This window comes from Rattus norvegicus, chromosome 16 (assembly GCF_021556685.1).
Source record: "Rattus norvegicus strain SHRSP/BbbUtx chromosome 16, alternate assembly SHRSP_T2T, whole genome shotgun sequence".
Taxonomy (NCBI): Eukaryota; Metazoa; Chordata; class Mammalia; order Rodentia; family Muridae; genus Rattus; species Rattus norvegicus.
Window position 1 is genome coordinate 39302110 of NC_141549.1, and position 20333 is coordinate 39322442.

Sequence of the window (20333 nt, forward strand, 5' to 3'; positions counted from 1 at the left end):
CAATTTCTGGTCATGTGATGTGATGTAGACAGACTCATGTGATGTTCTGTTGAGGCAAGACCCAGTTAGGACTTGTGATATTTGGAGACAATACAAGTGGGACTCAACTGACAGTGATGTTTCGTACATTGAGAAAGGCACAGCATAGAATTCCTGGTATTTGGGCTGGTTCTGGTCACTTCTGCTGACACATGCAGATTTGATGGAGGCCTGGCAGTTTCTGCTGGATTATGCCACTGTTGTTGATTAATGTTTGAACTGGATTGTTGGTATCTGAAGACTACTGAACTGGACTGCTGGTATCTGACAAATGGAGATTGCAATTGCCCCAAAGAACTAATTCTAAGCAGATCCACATCTTCTTGTTTTATTTACCATCCTCCCTACTACCTTTGGATGGTGAGCTAGAAGGGGCAGAGGCCGAAGCATTTGAAAACCTTTATTGAAGTAGGTTTTAAAAAAAATCTAAGCCTACAACTGTTATTCTATTTTACTCTGGTTTTAATCAGCTCTTTTCTTTCTGATTTTTTAAGGTGGAAGTTGAGGTAGTTGATTTAAGGATTTCTCTATTCTAATACAGGTATTTCCTTTAATGTTATAGATTTACTTCCTCATACTGCTTAAGTGTATTTCATGGACATTAATGTACATTTTCTGTTTTGCTCAACCCAACATAATTGTAAATTTTATTTTTCATTTTTTATTCAAGGATAATTTAAAACTATATTGCAGTTTCAACACATTTGAGAGTTTTTCCATGAAATTCTTCTGCTAATGATTTCTAGTATAATTTCATTGTACTCAGAGAATGCCCTTTGCAAGTTAGTTTCTGAAGACATTTTTTTGGTGTCCTATACTATGATATATATTAAAAAATGTTTCATGATCTCGAGAAATAATGTATATTCTAGTTAGGAATTATTGCTTGGATTGTTCTATAACTATCAGTTAGGTCAATGTATTGTCCTCTTTTTTGGGGGGTTCATAGTTACTTTAGAATACATGTAATGGTTTTATGGTCTGAATCTGAAACCTGTTCCACATGTTCATGCATTTCAATACTTGGTTTCCAGTTGGTGGCTCTGTATTGGAGGCAGTGGAACCTTTAGAAAGCAGAGCTTGCCTTGTCAAAATAAGTCACTAGAAACAGGCCTTTGAAACTTATATCCACTTCTGGTTCTGTGCTCTGCTTCCTGCCTATTACAGGAAGATGTGAAGTTCTTACTACCATTGCTGTGAACTTTGTGTCTTTTCAGCTATTGGATTGGGGCTCACATCCTCTCAAATAATAAACCAATATAAACTGTTTTCCCTTATGTTGTTTCTTCCAATATTAGTCCTAGAGATGGGAAAAGTAACTATTAGAAAACTAACTATCATAGACCTCCGAATCTACGTGCTCTGTCTGATTCTCTTCCTACAAGAGTCTTGCTATGGTGGTATCTTCAGAATCCTGTCTCAGTTCAACACCAGTTTCTTCAGTTCAGACTGGATTCTTCCTGTCTTTGTCCATCATGTGCTACACTTGAGAACTATTTCTGCATTGTAGCAAAGACATTATAGAGCTCTGTCAGTTTGTTGTTTCAAATTTTTTTATAAAATGACGTCAACACATATGTAACGACGGTCAAGGAATCTAAGGCTAAAGAGATCGGTGGTGTTTGAAACATGGCAGATGATGTAGACCCACAACAGACCAACAATACCGCAGAGGAGCGCCTGGACCTCCTCACGATCAACCTGGAGGAGCAAATTTGTATGAAAACGAGAAATGACCGAGAGCTTTCAGGCAGATTACATGTTTATGATCAGCATTTAAATATGATCCTGGGAGATGCAGAAGAAACTGTGATGATGATAGAAATTGATGAGGAGACATATGAAGAGATAGATAAATCCACAAAATGAAACATCCCCATGCTCTTCATCCAGGGAGATGATGTTCTATTTGCCCCTCCTTTGGGTTGGGTGAGACAAAAAAAGTGGAGCCTGTGTAGGAAAGTGGATACTTTGCCTCTTGAGATGTACAGGACACTCACAGAGAGAGAAGCTCACAGGCATTCTGATATTTAGGAATGACACGAGGATCCCTTTACCCTCAAAGAACTCACAAGCTCTCCAGCTAAATGACCTGTCCCTTTCTCCAGCCCTCTAGTCAGTGTGTCCTCCTTGCTCTTTTCAGAAGTTGGTTTGCCTGTTGTTCTTGCAGTTATTTTCAGGATATTTTTCTTTAAATTAAATTTGACATTTTCTTTTTAGAAAAGAGATAGATGGCTCAGTGGTAAAGGTGAGCAAATGCTCTTACGGAGGATCTGGGTTTGGTACTCAGCAACCACATCAGGCATCTCACACCATCTGTAAGTCTATCTCTTGGAGATCCAGTGCTCTCTAGCTTACATGGGCATTTTAGCAGCAGTTGTGAGGAAATGAAGTTTACCAGGAAAGTTAGCTTGAAATTTATTTATGACTCATAAATTTGCTTTAGTTATGACATGTAATTTATAGAGATGAATCCAAATAAAAACTGTTAAAATAAAAAAAACCCTCTTCACTTTATTGCAGCCTTATTTATAATAGCCAGAAGCTAGAAAGAACCCAAATGTCCTTCAACAGAGGAATGGATACAGAAAATGTGGTACACAATGGAGTACTACTCAGCTATTAAATTCCATGACTTCTTAAAATTTGCAGGTAAATGTATGGAACTAGGAAATATCAGTCTGAGTGAGGTAACCCAGTCACAAAGGAACACACATGGTATGCATTCACCAATAAGTGGATATTAGCCTAAAAGCTAGGAATACTCAAGATACAATTTACAGACCACATGAAGCTCAAGAAGAAGGAAGACCAAAATGTGGATGCTTCAGTCCTTTCTTGAAGGGGGAACAAAATACTCACAGGAGGAAATATGGGGACAAAGTTTGGAGCAGAGACTGAAGGAAAGGCCATCCAGAGACTGCTCCACCTGGGGATCCACCTCACATATAGTCATAAAACCCAGTCACTATCATGGATGCCAAGAACTGCATGCTGACAGGAGACTGATATAACTGTCACTTGAGAGGCTCTGCCAGAGCTTGACAAATATAGAGGCAGATGCTCACAGCCAACCATTGGATTGAGAATGGGGTCCCCAATAGAGGAGTTAGAGAAAGGACTGAGGGAGTTGAAGGGTTTGCAATTCCATAGGAAGAACAACAATATTAACCATAGGCAGACTCCCTTATGCCCCCCCAGAGCTCCCAGGGACCAAAACACTAAAGAAAGAGTATACATGGAGAGACCCATGGCACTAGCAGCACAAGTAGCAGAGGATGGCCTTTTCAGGCATCAATGGGAGGAGAGGCCCTTGGTCCTGTGAAGCCTCAATGTCTCAGTGTAGGGGAATGCCAGGGTGGGGAGGAGCGAGGAAGCAGTGGGTAGGTGGATAGGGGAGCACCCTCATAGAAGCAGGGGGAGGGAGGGTCAGATAGGGGGTTTCTGGAGGAGAAATCAGGAAAGGGGATAACATTTGAAATGTAAATAAAGAAAATATCTAATAAAAGAAAAAACTTTTCTTTTTTCTCTTTTTTAAGCTTTATTTTTATTTATTATTATTTTTTTACTTATTGACTTTACATCCTGCTCACTGCCCACTCCCTGTCACCCTTTCCCACAATCCTTCTCTCTAAACAAGAAGGAAGGCACCAGTGAGAATGCTTGAATCTCACTTAAGAAGGAGGGAAGGAACTGGGTGGAGAGGTCAATAGGCTATGGGCTCAGGATCAGATGTGGGGAAGGACAGGAGGGATGGCCAGATGGCCATGAGAATGAATGGAAATCTGCAACTGATGGAGGTAGGGAGATGGGGGGGCATCTCCAGGATGAGACAGAGACCCAGGACAAGGGAGGTGCCCAAGAATCCTTAGCTGTGACCCACCTGTAGCCAGTCAGAAACCTCAATGGAGTAATAGAGAAATCAACCCACCTACAAAATTTTTGACTCAAAATTTATCCTGTCTACAAGAAATGTAAGGTTGGGAATGGAACAGAGATTGAGAGAATGGCCAACCAATAACTGGCCCAACTTGAGATCTAACACATGGGCAAACACTAATTGCACAGTACTATTAATGATACTCTATTATGCTTGGAGACAGGAGTCTAGCATGGTTGTCCTCTGAGAGGCTCCACCCAGCAGCTGACTCAGACAGTTGCTGACATCCACAGCCAAACAGTGGACAGAGCTTGGAGACACTTATGGAAGAATAGGAGGAAGAAAATATTTTCAATTCTTAAATTTCCTCAAACTTTTGAATTTTATACTTGCATTGGTAGCTTGATGGTTTTAATAATATACTCCCTCTCTTCATTTTAAATTATTCACCTGTTCTAGCTGCTTTTTATCAGGCATCAGTATCTTGTATCATCTTCTGTATTATGATATCCTGTTGAGTAAATATGATTATTCTATTTGCCAGATGAGCAAACAGATGCTCAAGAAAAAAGAGACATTGTTGTATCACTAAAGCTATAAACTTAGAGCCAGAATACCAGGCCAGGTTTAATTTTATCACAAAGCAAATTTGATTTCTTGATGATGTTACATCCTCAAGGAATTCCAACAATCTATGGAGTTTATCTCTGAAAATCTCTTATTTTTTTTAAATCTCAGCTATACAAATTTATATCGACTAGAATCTTGCTTCATGCAACACACTTATTTCTTGATTATCCATAGACATCTTTTATTTATTCATTTATTTTTTGTCATAATACAATCACTACAGCACTAGAGTAAACGAAATGACAATATATAAAGTAAACATAGAAGCTATGCATAGCCCAACACCCAAAACGAAGAGCGACGATGGAGGTACTGAACTTCTTCAAACTATATAACAAAATTAAGTAATCAAAAAGGCATGGCATTGGCCCAAAGGTTGATATGTGGAACAATGGAATAGAATGAAGAATCAGAGATAATTTCCCATATATACACACACATACATATATTCAACTGAGTAAAAAGGGCAGAGAGAATATACAGTGAAGAAAAATATTTCAGAAAATGGTGTTGGAAAAAGTAGACATTCATATATAAGGAAATAAAATCGGACCCTTTAGATAGCTAAAGGGAGATGCTTATGACATGGGCCTTGGCAATAATTTTAGGGATCAGAAGCACAAAAAACAAAACGAAAAGTAAGCAAGCAGGATTACACCAAGTGAAAAAGCTTTTTCACAACCCAGGTAGCAGAGCAAAGGGACAACTAATGCGTTCCTTGCACTAGCCATATTCTGATTCTGTCATCATATAACATATGTAAAGGACTTGAAGTAAAAGTAAATAAACCTAGTAATTCAACCAAAAAATGGACTAAGGGCATGAATCAATATTTTTCTAAAAGACATAAAATGCTAAATAGCTATCAAAAATGGTCAATATGGTCATGAGGGAAATGCAAATTCAATCTACAAAGAGGTAGTACTTCCCTTTTGTTAGTATGAGTCTTACACATAATAGGAAAAGACAAGCTTTAGTAACATCGTAAAGAATGGATGAATCCTGAGGATACAACACTAAGTGAAATATGCCAGTCACAGAAAGACAAATGCTGTGTGATTTATATGAGGCACTGAAAAAAGGAGTGGAGTGATGGTTCCAAGGGCAGGAGGATTTGGAAAGGGAGCCTTAGAAATAGATGGTCATAAACTTCTTGTCAAACCAGATAAGATCTAGAGATCTATACTAAGATGCTGGACCTATTAATCAATGATGAAGCATTTCACATTAAGACAGGGTCTTCTGACTTGAGTCCCATTTCTGTGACTCACATGGTGCAGCAAAAGAGCAGGTCCCTGCAAATTGTAAACACAATGTTTCTATACACACACACACACACACACACACACACACACACACACAAACATACACACATTCTGTAATAAAAGCACTTTAATATTGTTAAGTCTCATATGACAGTTCTTATTCAGAAAAGTCCTATTGTACTTTAAATATCTTAAAGCAAATTACCCAACATGACAGTTAAAGTCTTGAAAATAAGCTACAGCTATTCAACAGTTTGTTTTTTCACTTCAAATTGTTTTTGGAGATTAGAATGCAATTACTTTTCTCTTTTTTGGTTTACTCCCTCCAAACTCTCCCATACACCCTACTTGTTCTTTTTCAATTTCATGGTCTTTTATTTTCATGAATTGTTATTGCATGCATACAGATATACAAATACATTTCTCTGTATAACCTGCTTGGTTTGTATAATGATACCTGTGTGCATGTTTTCAGAGTTGATCATTTGGTACTGGTTAACCAATTGTGTGCTCTTCCCTGGAAGACTACTATTTCGCCCACTCTAGGTTTCCCAGTTCCCTGTTGTTCTTGGTGTGTGGTTGAGGCCTCATAGGCTTTCCTGATCTACTTTGGTGTGTCTATTGATGTAGTTGGCTCATGTTTGGGCTCTCTTATCAGCTTCCTTTCAACTGTCATTGCCACAGTGTTTGTTAAAAGTCTGAACATCCCACCTTTGGACTATATACATTGCCTCAGAATTGCTTTTTAGTTTACTCCAATACATTTAAACACCTCTGAAGTTCATATTATTTAAGTACAACTCTCTTCCCATTATCTAGTACAAAATCTTTCATTCTTTCCTCTATCATTTCTCTCCTCCCCTCCTTTACTCTCCCCTCCTCTCCCTCCTTTCCCTCTCCCTTCCTCTTTCCCTCCTTCCATCTCTCTCTCTTTTCTTCTACTTAAGCCTAAAAAGAATAACCCCAATGGTAATTTCTCAGCAAATGCCCAACAAAAGCACTATAAAATGACAGGTCTCTAATTTTCCGTATAAGGTGTGACGCACCATAAGATGCCTTTTCAGATTCACACCTAGAGTGGAGAGAGGAAGGGGGAGAAAGGGGAAAAAGAGAGAAGGAGGTCAAGAGGATTAGAGGGAGGAGGAGGGGAAGCAAAGGAGGGCAGACAGAGAAATTGACTTTATTTTTAGCTTGACTCTAAGCACAGAGAACAAGCAGTGTTCGTGACATTGATATCTGTGAGAGGAACAACAATGTATTTTTAAGTTGTTTGAAATTTTATTGATGTTTCTCTTAAAACAAAACATAAAGGTTGAATGTACTTAAGAACAATTCCTGAAAACAGTTTTTTCTTTTCTTTTCTTTCTTATATTTTTTGTTGGTTTTGGTGTCCAAGGAAGTGTGCTATTGATCTTATAATAGAAATAATGACTTCAACCAGCTTTTCTAAGAAAATTAATGACTGCCTGAAGTTAATGGCCTTCAGTCAATCTGCCAGTCAGCCATTAATCCTCAGGAAATGCCCTGGGCCTTGATCATTATTGTGTAAATAATACAAAAGTGGGTTCTACCTAGTTCTCTTGTCAGATGGGAAACATACACTGCCCTTTTTCTTTGCTTTATGACAACAAGAAAAACACATTAGGCTGGAAAAAACCCATAAGAACTTTGCTACCAATGCAAATAAATATTCTTGTTTAAACAAAAATTATTAAACAAAATATTAAACTTGAACTCTGTACGTTTGAGTAAGAAATAATGGAAGGCAGCAAGCTTAGCCTTTTAAATGGCTGTACTTAGAAATAGGAGGGAAGGAAAATGCACAGCCAAATACAGAATGAGTACAATGTAATTACTGTCATATTAGATATTTCAAATTAAAATCAGGGTTAAATAAATACAGAATTGACTACTTTAATGGCTGCAAACAAAAGATAGTACTAAAATTTACCTTTAAAATTAGGACCTTATAGAGCAACAAAATATCTCAAGTAACTGCAATTTAAAAGATCTCAAATAACTATTATGATGACTAGGAATATTTTTCTTATCTTGGGATATCAAAGGATTTTTATAGTCGTTTTCGAGGATTATTTTGTGGACTGAGATCTTCAAGAAGGCAAATAGTGAAATGAAAAACATGTGCAGGAAGTTAGTATTGCAGTTACCCCTCGACTGCCAAAGTGCCTGCTACCAGGCTAGGAAAAGGTGTAGAGTTCTGAGCTTTGAGTAAAGATACACTTGTTGTGTCTCATCCCGTCATGGGTTCAAGTGCAGAGCATTACACTCAGTAGGTGCTCAATAAACATTCACTAAACAGTAAAGCAAACTCAACTCACATTCTCTTTGTGTATCTGTGAGATTAGCTCTTAATAATAGATGTATAGTGTGTTTTCCTCCACTTTTTACGATTGTTTCTGTACTTAAGATATTAGCACTTCTTGTCTCTAGAACTGGAGTTTTTGAGAAGTCTTGATGATGTCCATGTGGTATAACTGCTATGAATTTAATTTTTCTATTTTTGTACCTTAGTATTTTCTTTATGAATTTTAATTGGGCTTAATCATAGTGCATGGTGGGCAGTGTGGGCTCCAGTTTTGTCTTTCTCTAAATGACTACAATTATTACAATACTTCTTATTAAGGGGGGTTCATCTCGTTTTCATACATATAAGGTGTTACCTCTATAACATTCTACAATTCCATACATACATGGATTTATTTGTATATTTTCATTCTTTTCCTGGTGCGTGGTTTTACTCACATGGCATTCTTTATTGTGTAGTAAATACTTGACTACTTTTCTCTTCTACACTAGTAGCTCTTCATGTTATGCAATAGTCTGGCTACCTACATGTAATCTAGTTTGATTATAACTCATAATTAAAAAATGTTTCAAGTCATGGTGGGAATAAAATGAAATATGCTAAAATAAATAAATGACCTGCTAGGTAATTTTATTTATTTTTATGAAAATTTATGCCTATATCCAGAAAAACACTTTTATTTGTTTATACTTTTGGAGAATCATTTATATTTCAGTTATCTGAGATAATGTTTGTTTTCCCATTTGTTCTATTTTTATTTTGAAATGTACCTCATACAAGCTTAGTACTTTACTTTTTTGTTGATAGTTTATTTTATAATGAGTGACATTTTAAAATAAATTCCATATCTTTCTTACCTAATGAATTACTTTATAGTTGCTTTATAGTTGCTGATTTGTTTGGCTATTCCAAACAAAGTATCTCTAGATTTTTAAAATATGGTCTTTCTATTTATCGTGTGTCTCTGGAATGCTATTAAAATACCTGTATGTCTCCACTGTAGCAGTATTTAGAGGTGATTGAATTGTGAAGGCTCTACTGTATTAATTAAAAAATTGAAACGTATGTGTATGTGCACGTCTTCATGAGTTTATGTGCAGCATGTGCATACAGGAGCCCTCAGAGGCAGAGGTCAGTGGATCCCGTAGGACTGGAGATGTGGGTCGTGAGCCAGTTGATGCAAGTGCTAGAAACAGAACCTTGGTCCTCTTTAGGAGGACCAAATGCACCTAACTGGTCTTTGAATGTCTGACTGAATGGGTCTATGGAACCATCCACACATATTAGTCTTTTAGGGATGATTCTATTTCTGTTATTCAACTTGCTACCATTGCTTTGGTTAGTTCTCTGATTTTCAAAGTCTGTGTTGGAGTTCATGGTAGACAATGGATGATTCCCATGTTAATGTCTTTATTCTGTGGACCTGTGAATGTATTAGATTACAGGACAAAAGAGACTTTGCAGATGTGACCAAGGCTAAAAATCTTGAATTAGTGAGATCATCCTAAGACCATCTTGATTACATGACCAGAAACATGCAGTGTAAGAGAGCTTTAACATATTCCCACAGTTGTTGACTTTGAAAATAGAAGGAGTCAAGAATCAAGGGGTGCTAGACAATAGCATGGCTTTCAGTTGTTACTATGGAAGAAAACAGAGATGGCCACAAAGAAATTCATACATCAGTTGTACATTGAGCAAATTTCTTCTCCAGAAATTACTGGAAGGAAAGCTGCCTGTTGGTACCATGAATTTTTTGTTCAGTGAGATCCATGCTAGATTTCTAAGGCAGAGAACTAGAAAATAATGAAATTTGTATTGTGTTAGTTTATAGCCACATCTTTGGATTTATTTTATTCTAAAATTCTATGTATATATGTGTATATGTGCATATGTGTACTTGTGAGTGCAGATGGTGTTGGCTCCTTTGGAGCAGGAGTCACAAACACTTGTAAGTTGCTCATCACAGCTGATGAGAACAAAACTCAGATTCTCTACAGAACCAGCATTTATTCTTAACTGCTTAGCTATTTCTTCGACTCCAATTTATGGCCACCTCCCACTTTTCTTTTATCCAAAATAGTCTTTAATCATGCAATATATCTTGATTGTAGTTTCTCTTCCCTCTTCTCCCAGTTCCTTCCCACCTCCCTTCCCCTTCAGATCCACTTCCTTTCTGTTGCTCATTAGAAAAGAACAGGGTACTAAGAGATAACAACTAAACGACAAAATAAAATATAAGATGAAGTGAAAACAATTGGATCATTGTTGGACACGACAACCCAACAGCAGAAGAGTCTGAGGAGCAGGCACAAGAGTCAAAGACCCACTTCTGGTCAGGAGTCCCTTAAAAATACTAAGCTAGTAGTTATAGTATATACACAGAGGACCTGGTTGAAACCCATTCAGGCCCTTTGTCTGCAGCTTCAGTCTCTGTGAGCTCATATGTGTCTTGCTCAGTTGATTTAGAAGGCCTTGTTCTGGCATCCTCCATTTCTTCTGACTCTTAAATCTTTTCACCTCTTCTGTTGTGGGATTCTCTGAGCTCTGAGAGAAGGGATGGACTCCCCTCCCCACATTAGAATATTTTTCTGCATAATGTTTGGTTGTGGGTCTCTGCATCTGTTTTAAGGCTAGATTTCAGCAACAGCAACAAAAAATTAGTATTTGCCTGAACAGAGAGGGTCAAGTTGGATAAATGTATTTCTAATAAAACTGCTTCCTTTAGTTATGCTTTTAAACTTATTTTTAAAATCTTTTCAGTAAGAACTCATAAGTTTTAATCTTTTGTTTCTTTATGCAACTTTTCTCCTTTGTCATTTATTTCTTATAGAATAGACAACTATTCTATGCATTCTTCTTTTCCTCAGTTAAGTTAGGTTTCTTTATTCAGTTTTTTGTTTATGGCTGTCTTCAGATCATCTCTAAGGGCAGATATAGATCAGAAGGCACAAGGACACCTACATATCTGATTTCTGCTGCCAGCCTGGGTCCATTTTGTTCTGTGATGTTTTTGAGAGAACACGGGCTAGCTTTTCCTTGTCTACTAGCAAATATTCTTTAAAGGAAATATTGGACAATCTTCTTAGAGTGTTTTGTAAGACTGCCTTGAGGGGGAGAGTTTGAGGATGGCGTTTCATTTAGGACCAAGTACTCTGAAGCTTTTCCTCCACTACACATCATCCCATCTTGGATATTTGTGTTAATTCCCATCTGCTGCCAGTAAAAGTCTCTCTGATATAGGTTTAGAAGCACACTCTTCTATGGGGATGGCAACATGTCACTTCAGGAGTCATTCTACTGCTCTATTCCTTTAACAGAATAATGGAAATAATGTGCCACGGCACATCTCGTCTCGGGTTCTTAGCCCCTTCAGCAGTTTCGTGTATGGTTTCATCTAATGGAGTGGGAAACCAATCAGAATACGGTTAGTTACTCTCATAACATATTTGTCACTATTGTCCCAGTATGTCTGGAAGGCAGGACGCTGTTTCAGATTTCAGGGTCTGTAGCTGGGTGCTATTAGTGGCTAACTTTCTGCTCTGGTAGTGTAGAGTACCTTCTAGTACCCTGAGTATTAGTCAGTATGGGTGAAGCTTCTTCTTAGGTATCAGATCAACTTCTCTGTGTTTGATGGCATAATTCAGTGTTGTCTTCAGTAATAGAGCCTTACCATCTGATTTGGGAGAGCATCAGTAGCCTTGGCAATAGTCTGTGATAATTAGAGTTTTCTGTTGAGCTCCTTCGTCCAAAGACTTGACAATATGTAAGCCGTTCCTGGCATTGGAGGTCTTACTGAGCATAAGATACCTCTCCTATTATTTGGTGACTCCATTTAGATTCCCTTCATATATGTATTTATTTTATGAAGCATTTAGAGTAAGTAGTAAGTTTCCATATAGTTTTTCATATACAGTTTTCTATATAGCCTTTATGGCTAGTTGTCCCTCCTTATACCCATTTTTCCCCTTCTTCTCTACCCTCCCCCTTTTGTTAGATTATTTTATTTATTTCTGTTCCAAATGCTTCCCCCTCCTGGTCTTTCCCAGAGTTCTTTATCCCCTTCCCCACTACCCTTTGCCTCTGAGAGGATGCTCTATGCCCCCTCACCTGCAGCCCCCTCCAGCCTCTCCCTTTCCTGGGGCATCAAATCACTACAGGAGTAGATGCATCCTCTCCCACTGAGTCCAGACACACAAGACAGTCCTCTTGTGTGCCAGGGGCTACAAACCAGTTCATGTATGCTCTTCTGTTGTTGACTTAGTCTCTGAGAGCTCCCAGGGTTCCAGGTTAGTTGATATTGTTGTTCTTCCTATGGAGTTGCCATCTCCTTCAGCTCCTTCAGTCCTTCCCCTAACTCTTTATAGTGGCCAGGGACCTCAGTTCAATGGTTGGCTGTGAGCATCTGCATCTGTCTCAGTCAGCTGCTGGTAGAGCCTCTCTGAGGAGAGCAAAATGTGGCATCACTAAAGGTGTCCAGGGTTTGGTGCCAACACATGGAATGGATCCCACGTTAGGCTGGTCACTAGATGGTCTTTCCTTCAGTCTCTGCTCCATTTTGGTCCCTACATTTCTTTTTTTTTTTTTTTATTAACTTGAGTGTTTCTTATTTACATTTCGAGTGTTATTCCCTTTCCCGGTTTCCAGGCAAACATCCCCCTAATCCCTCCCCCTCCCCTTCTTTATGGGTGTTCCCCTCCCCACCCTCCCCCCATTACTGCCCTCCCCCCAACAATCACGTTCACTGGGGGTTCAGTCTTAGCAGGACCAAGGGCTTCCCCTTCCACTGGTGATCTTACTAGAATATTCATTGCTACCTATGAGGTCAGAGTCCAGGGTCAGTCCATGTATAGTCTTTAGGTAGTGGCTTAGTCCCTGGAAGCTCTGGTTGATTGGCATTGTTGTTCATAAGGGGTATCGAGCTCCTTCAAGCTCTTCGAGTTCTTTCTCTGATTCCTTCAACAGGGGTCCCGTTCTCAGTTCAGTGGTTTGCTGCTGGCATTCGCCCCTGTATTTGCTGTATTCTGGCTGTGTCTCTCAGGAGCGATATACATCCGGCTCCTGTCGGCCTGCACTTCTTTGCTGCATTCATCTTGTCTAATTGGATGGCTGTATATGTATGGGCCACATGTGGGGCAGGCTCTGAATGGTGTTCTTTCTGTGTCTGTTTTAATCTTTGCCTCTCTATTCCCTGCCAAGGGTATTCTTGTTCCCCTTTTAAAGAAGGAGTGAAGCATTCACATTTTGATCATCTGTCTTGAGTTTCATTTGTTCTAGGCATCTAGGGTAATTCAAGCATTTGGGCTAATAGCCACTTATCAGTGAGTGCATACCATGTATGTCTTTCTGTGTTTGGGTTAGCTCACTCAGGATGATATTTTCCAGTTCCAACCATTTGCCTACGAATTTCATAAACTCGTTGTTTTTGATAGCTGAGTAATATTCCATTGTGTAGATGTACCACATTTTCTGTATTCCTCTGTTGAAGGGCATCTGGGTTCTTTCCAGCTTCTGGCTATTATAAATAAGGCTGCAATGAACATAGTGGAGCACGTGTCTTTTTTATATGTTGGGGCATCTTTTGGGTATATGCCCAAGAGAGGTATAGCTGGATCCTCAGGCAGTTCAATGTCCAATTTTCTGAGGATCCTCCAGACTGATTTCCAGAATGGTTGTACCAGTTTGCAATCCCACCAACAATGGAGGAGTGTTCCTCTTTCTCCACATCCTCGCCAGCATCTGTTGTCCCCTGAGTTTTTGATCTCAGCCATTCTCACTGCTGTGAGGTGAAATCTCAGGGTTGTTTTCATTTGCATTTCCCTTATGACTAAAGATGTTGAACATTTCTTTAGGTGTTTCTCCGCCATTCGGCATTCCTCAGCTGTGAATTCTTTGTTTAGCTCTGAACCCCATTTTTTAATAGGGTTATTTGTTTCCCTGCGGTCTAACTTCTTGAGTTCTTTGTATATTTTGGATGTAAGGCCTCTATCTGTTGTAGGATTGGTAAAGATCTTTTCCCAATCTGTTGGTTGCCGTTTTGTCCTAACCACAGTGTCCTTTGCCTTACAGAAGCTTTGCAGTTTTATGAGATCCCATTTGTCGATTCTTGATCTTAGAGCGTAAGCCATTGGTGTTTTGTTCAGGAAATTTTTTCCAGTGCCCATGTGTTCCAGATGTTTCCCTAGTTTTTCTTCTATTAGTTTGAGTGTGTCTGGTTTGATGTGGAGGTCCTTGATCCACTTGGACTTAAGCTTTGTACAGGGTGATAAGCATGGATCGATCTGCATTCTTCTACATGTTGACCTCCAGTTGAACCAGCACCATTTGCTGAAAATGCTATCTTTTTTCCATTGGATGATTTTGGCTCCTTTGTCAAAAATCAAGTGACCATAGGTGTGTGGGTTCATTTCTGGGTCTTCAATTCTATTCCATTGGTCTATCTGTCTGTCTCTGTACCAATACCATGCAGTTTTTATCACTATTGCTCTGTAATACTGCTTGAGTTCAGGGATAGTGATTCCCCCTGAAGTCCTTTTATTGTTGAGGATAGCTTTAGCTATCCTGGGTTTTTTGTTATTCCAGATGAATTTGCAAATTGTTCTGTCTAACTCTTTGAAGAATTGGATTGGTATTTTGATGGGGATTGCATTGAATCTGTAGATTGCTTTTGGTAAAATGGCCATTTTTACTATATTAATCCTGCCAATCCATGAGCATGGGAGATCTTTCCATCTTCTGAGGTCTTCTTCAATTTCCTTCTTCAGTGTCTTGAAGTTCTTATTGTACAGATCTTTTACTTGCTTGGTTAAAGTCACTCCGAGGTACTTTATATTATTTGGGTCTATTATGAAGGGTGTCGTTTCCCGAATTTCTTTCTCGGCTTGTTTCTCTTTTGTATAGAGGAAGGCAACTGATTTATTTGAGTTAATTTTATACCCAGCCACTTTGCTGAAGTTGTTTATCAGCTTTAGTAGTTCTCTGGTGGAACTTTTGGGATCACTTAACTATATTATCATATCATCTGCAAATAGTGATATTTTGACCTCTTCTTTTCCGATCTGTATCCCCTTAACCTCCTTTTGTTGTCTGATTGCTCTGGCTAGAACTTCAAGAACTATATTGAATAAGTAGGGAGAGAGTGGGCAGCCTTGTCTAGTCCCTGATTTTAGTGGGATTGCTTCAAGTTTCTCTCCATTTAGTTTAATGTTAGCAACTGGTTTGCTGTATATGGCTTTTACCATGTTCAGGTATGGGCCTTGAATTGCTATTCTTTCCAGGACTTTTATCATGAAGGGGTGTTGAATTTTGTCAAATGCTTTCTCAGCGTCTAATGAAATGATCATGTGGTTTTGTTCTTTCAGTTTGTTTATATAATGGATCACGTTGATGGTTTTCCGTATATTAAACCATCCCTGCATGCCCGGGATGAAGCCTACTTGGTCATGGTGGATGATTGTTTTGATGTGCTCTTGGATTCGGATTGCCAGAATTTTATTGAGTATTTTTGCGTCGATATTCATAAGGGAAATTGGTCTGAAGTTCTCTTTCTTTGTTGTGTCTTTGTGTGGTTTAGGTATAAGAGTAATTGTGGCTTCGTAGAAGGTATTCGGTAGTGATCCATCTGTTTCAATTTTGTGGAATAGTTTGGATAATATTGGTATGAGGTCTTCTATGAAGGTTTGATAGAATTCTGCACTAAACCTGTCTGGACCTGGGCTCTTTTTGGTTGGGAGACCTTTAATGAGTGCTTCTATTTCCTTAGGAGTTATGGGGTTGTTTAACTGGTTTATCTGTTCCTGGTTTAACTTCGGTACCTGGTATCTGTCTAGGAAATTGTCCATTTCCTGAAGATTTTAAAGTTTTGTTGAATATAGGTTTTTATAGTAAGATCTGATGATTTTTTGAATTTCCTCTGAATCTGTTGTTATGTCTCCCTTTTCATTTCTGATTTTGTTAATTTGGACGCACTCTCTGTGTCCTCTCGTTAGTCTGGCTAAGGGTTTATCTATCTTGTTGATTTTCTCAAAGAACCAACTTTTGGTTCTGTTGATTCTTTCTATGGTCCTTTTTGTTTCTACTTGGTTGATTTCAGCTCTGAGTTTGATTATTTCCTGCCTTCTACTCCTCCTGGGTGTATTTGCTTCTTTTTGTTCTAGAGCTTTTAGGTGTGCTGTCAAGCTGCTGACATATGCTCTTTCCTGTTTCTTTCTGCAGGCACTCAGTGCTATGAGTTTTCCTCTTAGCACAGCTTTCATTGTGTCCCATAAGTTTGGGTATGTTGTACCTTCATTTTCATTAAATTCTAAAAAGTTTTTAATTTCTTTCTTTATTTCTTCCTTGACCAGGTTATCATTGAGTAGAGCATTGTTCAATTTCCAAGTATATGTGGACATTCTTCTTTGATTGTTATTGAAGACCAGTTTTAGGCCGTGGTGGTCTGATTACGCATGGGATTATTTCTATCTTTCTGTACCTGTTGAGGCCCGTTTTTTGACCAATTATATGGTCAATTTTGGAGAAAGTACCACGAGGAGCTGAGAAGAACGTATATCCTTTTGCTTTAGGAAAGAATGTTCTATAAATATCCGTTAGGTCCATTTGGCTCATGACTTCTCTTAGTCTGTCTACATCTCTGTTTAATTTCTGTTTCCATGATCTGTCCATTGAAGAGAGTGGGGTGTTGAAGTCTCCCACTATTATTGTGTGAGGTCCAATGTGTGTTTTGAGCTTTAGTAAGGTTTCTTTTACATATGTAGGTGCCCTTGTATTTGGGGCATAGATATTTAGGATTGAGAGTTCATCTTGGTGGATTTTTCCTTTGATGAATATGAAGTGTCCTTCCTTATCTTTTTTGATGACTTTTAGTTGGAAATTGATTTTATTTGATATTAGAATGGCTACTCCAGCTTGCTTCTTCTGACCATTTGCTTGGAAAGTTGTTTTCCAGCCTTTCACTTTGAGGTAGTGTCTGTCTTTGTCTCTGAGGTGTGTTTCCTGTAGGCAGCAGAATGCAGGGTCCTCATTGCGTATCCAGTTTGTTAATCTATGTCTTTTTATTGGGGAGTTGAGCCCATTGATCTTGAGAGATATTAAGGAATAGTGATTATTGCTTCCCGTTTTATTCATATTTGGATGTGAGGTTATGTTTGTGTGCTTTCTTTCTCTTTGTTTTGTTGCCAAGACGATTAGTTTCTTGCTTCTTCTAGGGTATAGCTTGCCTCCTTATGTTGGGCTTTACCATTTATTATCCTTTGTAGTGCTGGATTTGTAGAAAGATATTGTGTAAATTTGGTTTTGTCATGGAATATCTTGGTTTCTCCATCTATGTTAATTGAGAGTTTTGCAGGATACAGTTACCTGGGCTGGCATTTGTGTTCTCTTAGGGTCTGTATGACATCAGTCCAGGATCTTCTGGCCTTCATAGTTTCTGGTGAGAAGTCTGGTGTGATTCTGATAGGTCTGCCTTTATATGTTACTTGACCTTTTTACCTTACTGCTTTTAATATTCTTTCTTTATTTTGTGCATTTGGTGTTTTGACTATTATGTGACGGGAGGTGTTTCTTTTCTGGTCCAATCTATTTGGAGTTCTGTAGGCATCTTGTAGGCCTATGGGTATCTCTTTTTTTAGGTTAGGGAAGTTTTCTTCTATGATTTTGTTGAAGATATTTACTGGTCCTTTGAGCTGGGAGTCTTCACTCTCTTCTATACCTATTATCCTTAGGTTTGATCTTCTCACTGAGTCCTGGATTTCCTGTATGTTTTGGACCAGTAGCTTTTTCTGCTTTACATTATCTTTGACAGTTGTGTCAATGATTTCTATGGAATCTTCTGCTCCTGGGATTCTCTCTTCCATCTCTTGAATTCTGTTGGTGAGGCATGTATCTACAGCTCCTTGTCTCTTCTTTTGGTTTTCTATATCCAGGGTTGTTTCTATGTGTTCTTTCTTGATTGCTTCTATTTCCATTTTTAATTCCTTCAATTGTTTGATTTTGTTTTCCTGGAATTCTTCCAGGGATTTTTGCGATTCCTCTCTGAAGGCTTCTACCTGTTTATTAATGTTTTCTTGTGTTTCCCTAAGGGAGTTCTTCACGTCTTTCTTGAAGTCCTCCAGCATCATGATCAAATATGATTTTGAAACTAGATCTTGCTTTTCTGGTGTGTTTGGATATTCCATGTTTGTTTTGGTGGGAGAATTGGGCTCCGATGATGCCATGTAGTCTTGGTTTCTGTTGCTTGGGTTCCTGCGCTTGCCTCTCGCCATCAGATTATCTCTAGTGTTACTTTGTTCTGCTATTTCTGACAGTGGCTAGACTGTCCTACAAGCCTGTGTGTCAGGAGTGTTGTAGACCTGTTTTCCTCTCTTTCAGTCAGTTATGGGGACAGAGTGTTCTGCTTTCGGGCGTGTAGTTTTTCCTCTCTACAGGTCTTCAGCTGTTCCTGTGGGCCTGTGTCTTGAGTTCACCAGGCAGCTTTCTTGCAGCAGAAAAGTTGGTCTTACCTGTGGTCCCGAGGCTCAAGTTCGCTCGTGTGGTGCTGCCCACGGGCTCTCTGCAGCGGCAGCAACCAGGAAGATCTGTGCCGCCCCTTCCGGGAGCTTCAGTGCACCAGGGTTCCAGATGGCCTTTGGTGTTTTCCTCTGGTGTCCGCGATGTGTGCACAGAGAGCAGTCTCTTCTGCCTACATTTCTTTAAGACAGGAATAATTATGGGTCAAAAAATTTAAAGCCTATCTTATTTACTCTTTCTATTTTAGTTTCCCCTCAGGTTTTTTTTTTACAACACTATATTCTATATTCTCTTCCTTAGGACGTCTTCCCTAGTCAATTACTAGGTACCTAACCTCTGTGGTTATTCATATTGAAACATACATTTCGAAAACTTAACAGCTAACACTCACATATATGAGACAATATAATACTTATCCTTTTAAATCTGCGTTATCTTATCTGCATAATTCCATTTTGTAGTAATATTTTGAAAATATTCCATCATGTAAATGTCCCACGTTGTCATTATTCATTTGCCAGTTGATGGATACCTAGGTTTTTTCCAATCTTTGGCTATTATGAATAGAGATGCAATGAATATGAATGAACTAGATTATAGAGTTCTTTGGTCATATTCCCAAGAGTGGTATAGCTGAATCTTGAGGTTACTATAGTTTCAACATCTTGAGGAACCTTCACAGTCATTATCACAGTGGCTGCATGAGTTTATACTCCTACTAACAATGAATAAGTGTTCCCCTTTTTGTGAAAATTCACCAGCATGTGTTGTCATTTATTTTATTGAGATTGACCATTCTGACTGGGATACAATGAAAGTGCAAAGTAGTTTTGGTTTGCATTTTGTGATGGCTAAGGATGATGAGCAGTTCTCTAAGTGTATCTCAGACATTTGTCTTTCATCTTTTGAGAACTCTGTTTTAGTCCTATACTACATTTTGAAATTCAGGTATACCAAACATCATGGGAGAGAGAGCCCATTGCCCAGACAGGTGGGCACTCCTGAGACTGCAGGGCAGGAGAGACCTCCAGTGCTGGCCCATGAGGAAACCGTACAGGATCTCTGGGAACAGGAAGATAGGGTCACTCAATGCTGCGGTCCAGTCACTGCCTGGATCCGAAGGGACCTGGTCAAACAGCTTCCTGCACCCAAATCACGTGGGAGGGAGAGCTAAACCTTCAGAGGGGCAGACATGCCTGGGAAGCCAGAGGAGACTAGTCTGCCCACATTTCTGACTCTAGAGGAAAATGCCTAGTGCCATCTGGCCCCCTGTGCACAGGGTCCTGAGCAAAGGCAGGGCAGGTCTTTCTGGTTGCTGCCCTCACGGAGAGCTGAAACCCAGCTCTGAGGAGTGACTTCAGGCCCGAGACCAGAGGTAAGACCAACTTTTCTGATCCAAGTGACCTGCCTGCTGGACTCAGGACACAGGCCCAGAGGAACACCTGAAGACCAGTAGACAGGAATGACTACACGCCAGAAAGCAGAACACTCTGTTCCTATTACTGGCTGAAAGAAAACAGGAAAAAGGTCTACAGCACTCCTAACACATAGGCCTATAGGACGGTCTAACCACTGTCAGAAATAGCAGAACAAGGTAACACCAGAGACAACCTGATGGCAAGAGGCAAGCGCAGGAACCCAAGCAACAGAAACCAAGACTACATGGCATCATCGGAACCCAATACTC

The 20333-nt window shown here is 39.2% G+C and overlaps 1 protein-coding gene and 1 pseudogene; both read left to right on the forward strand.

Moving 5' to 3' along the window:
- Positions 1-20333, forward strand: part of Erich1 (glutamate-rich 1) — a gene marked incomplete at its 5' end in the record, with an annotated part of 52793804 nt that overhangs the window by 8431550 nt on the left and 44341921 nt on the right.
- LOC134482430 (U6 snRNA-associated Sm-like protein LSm3) lies at positions 1669-4511 on the forward strand (annotated as a pseudogene).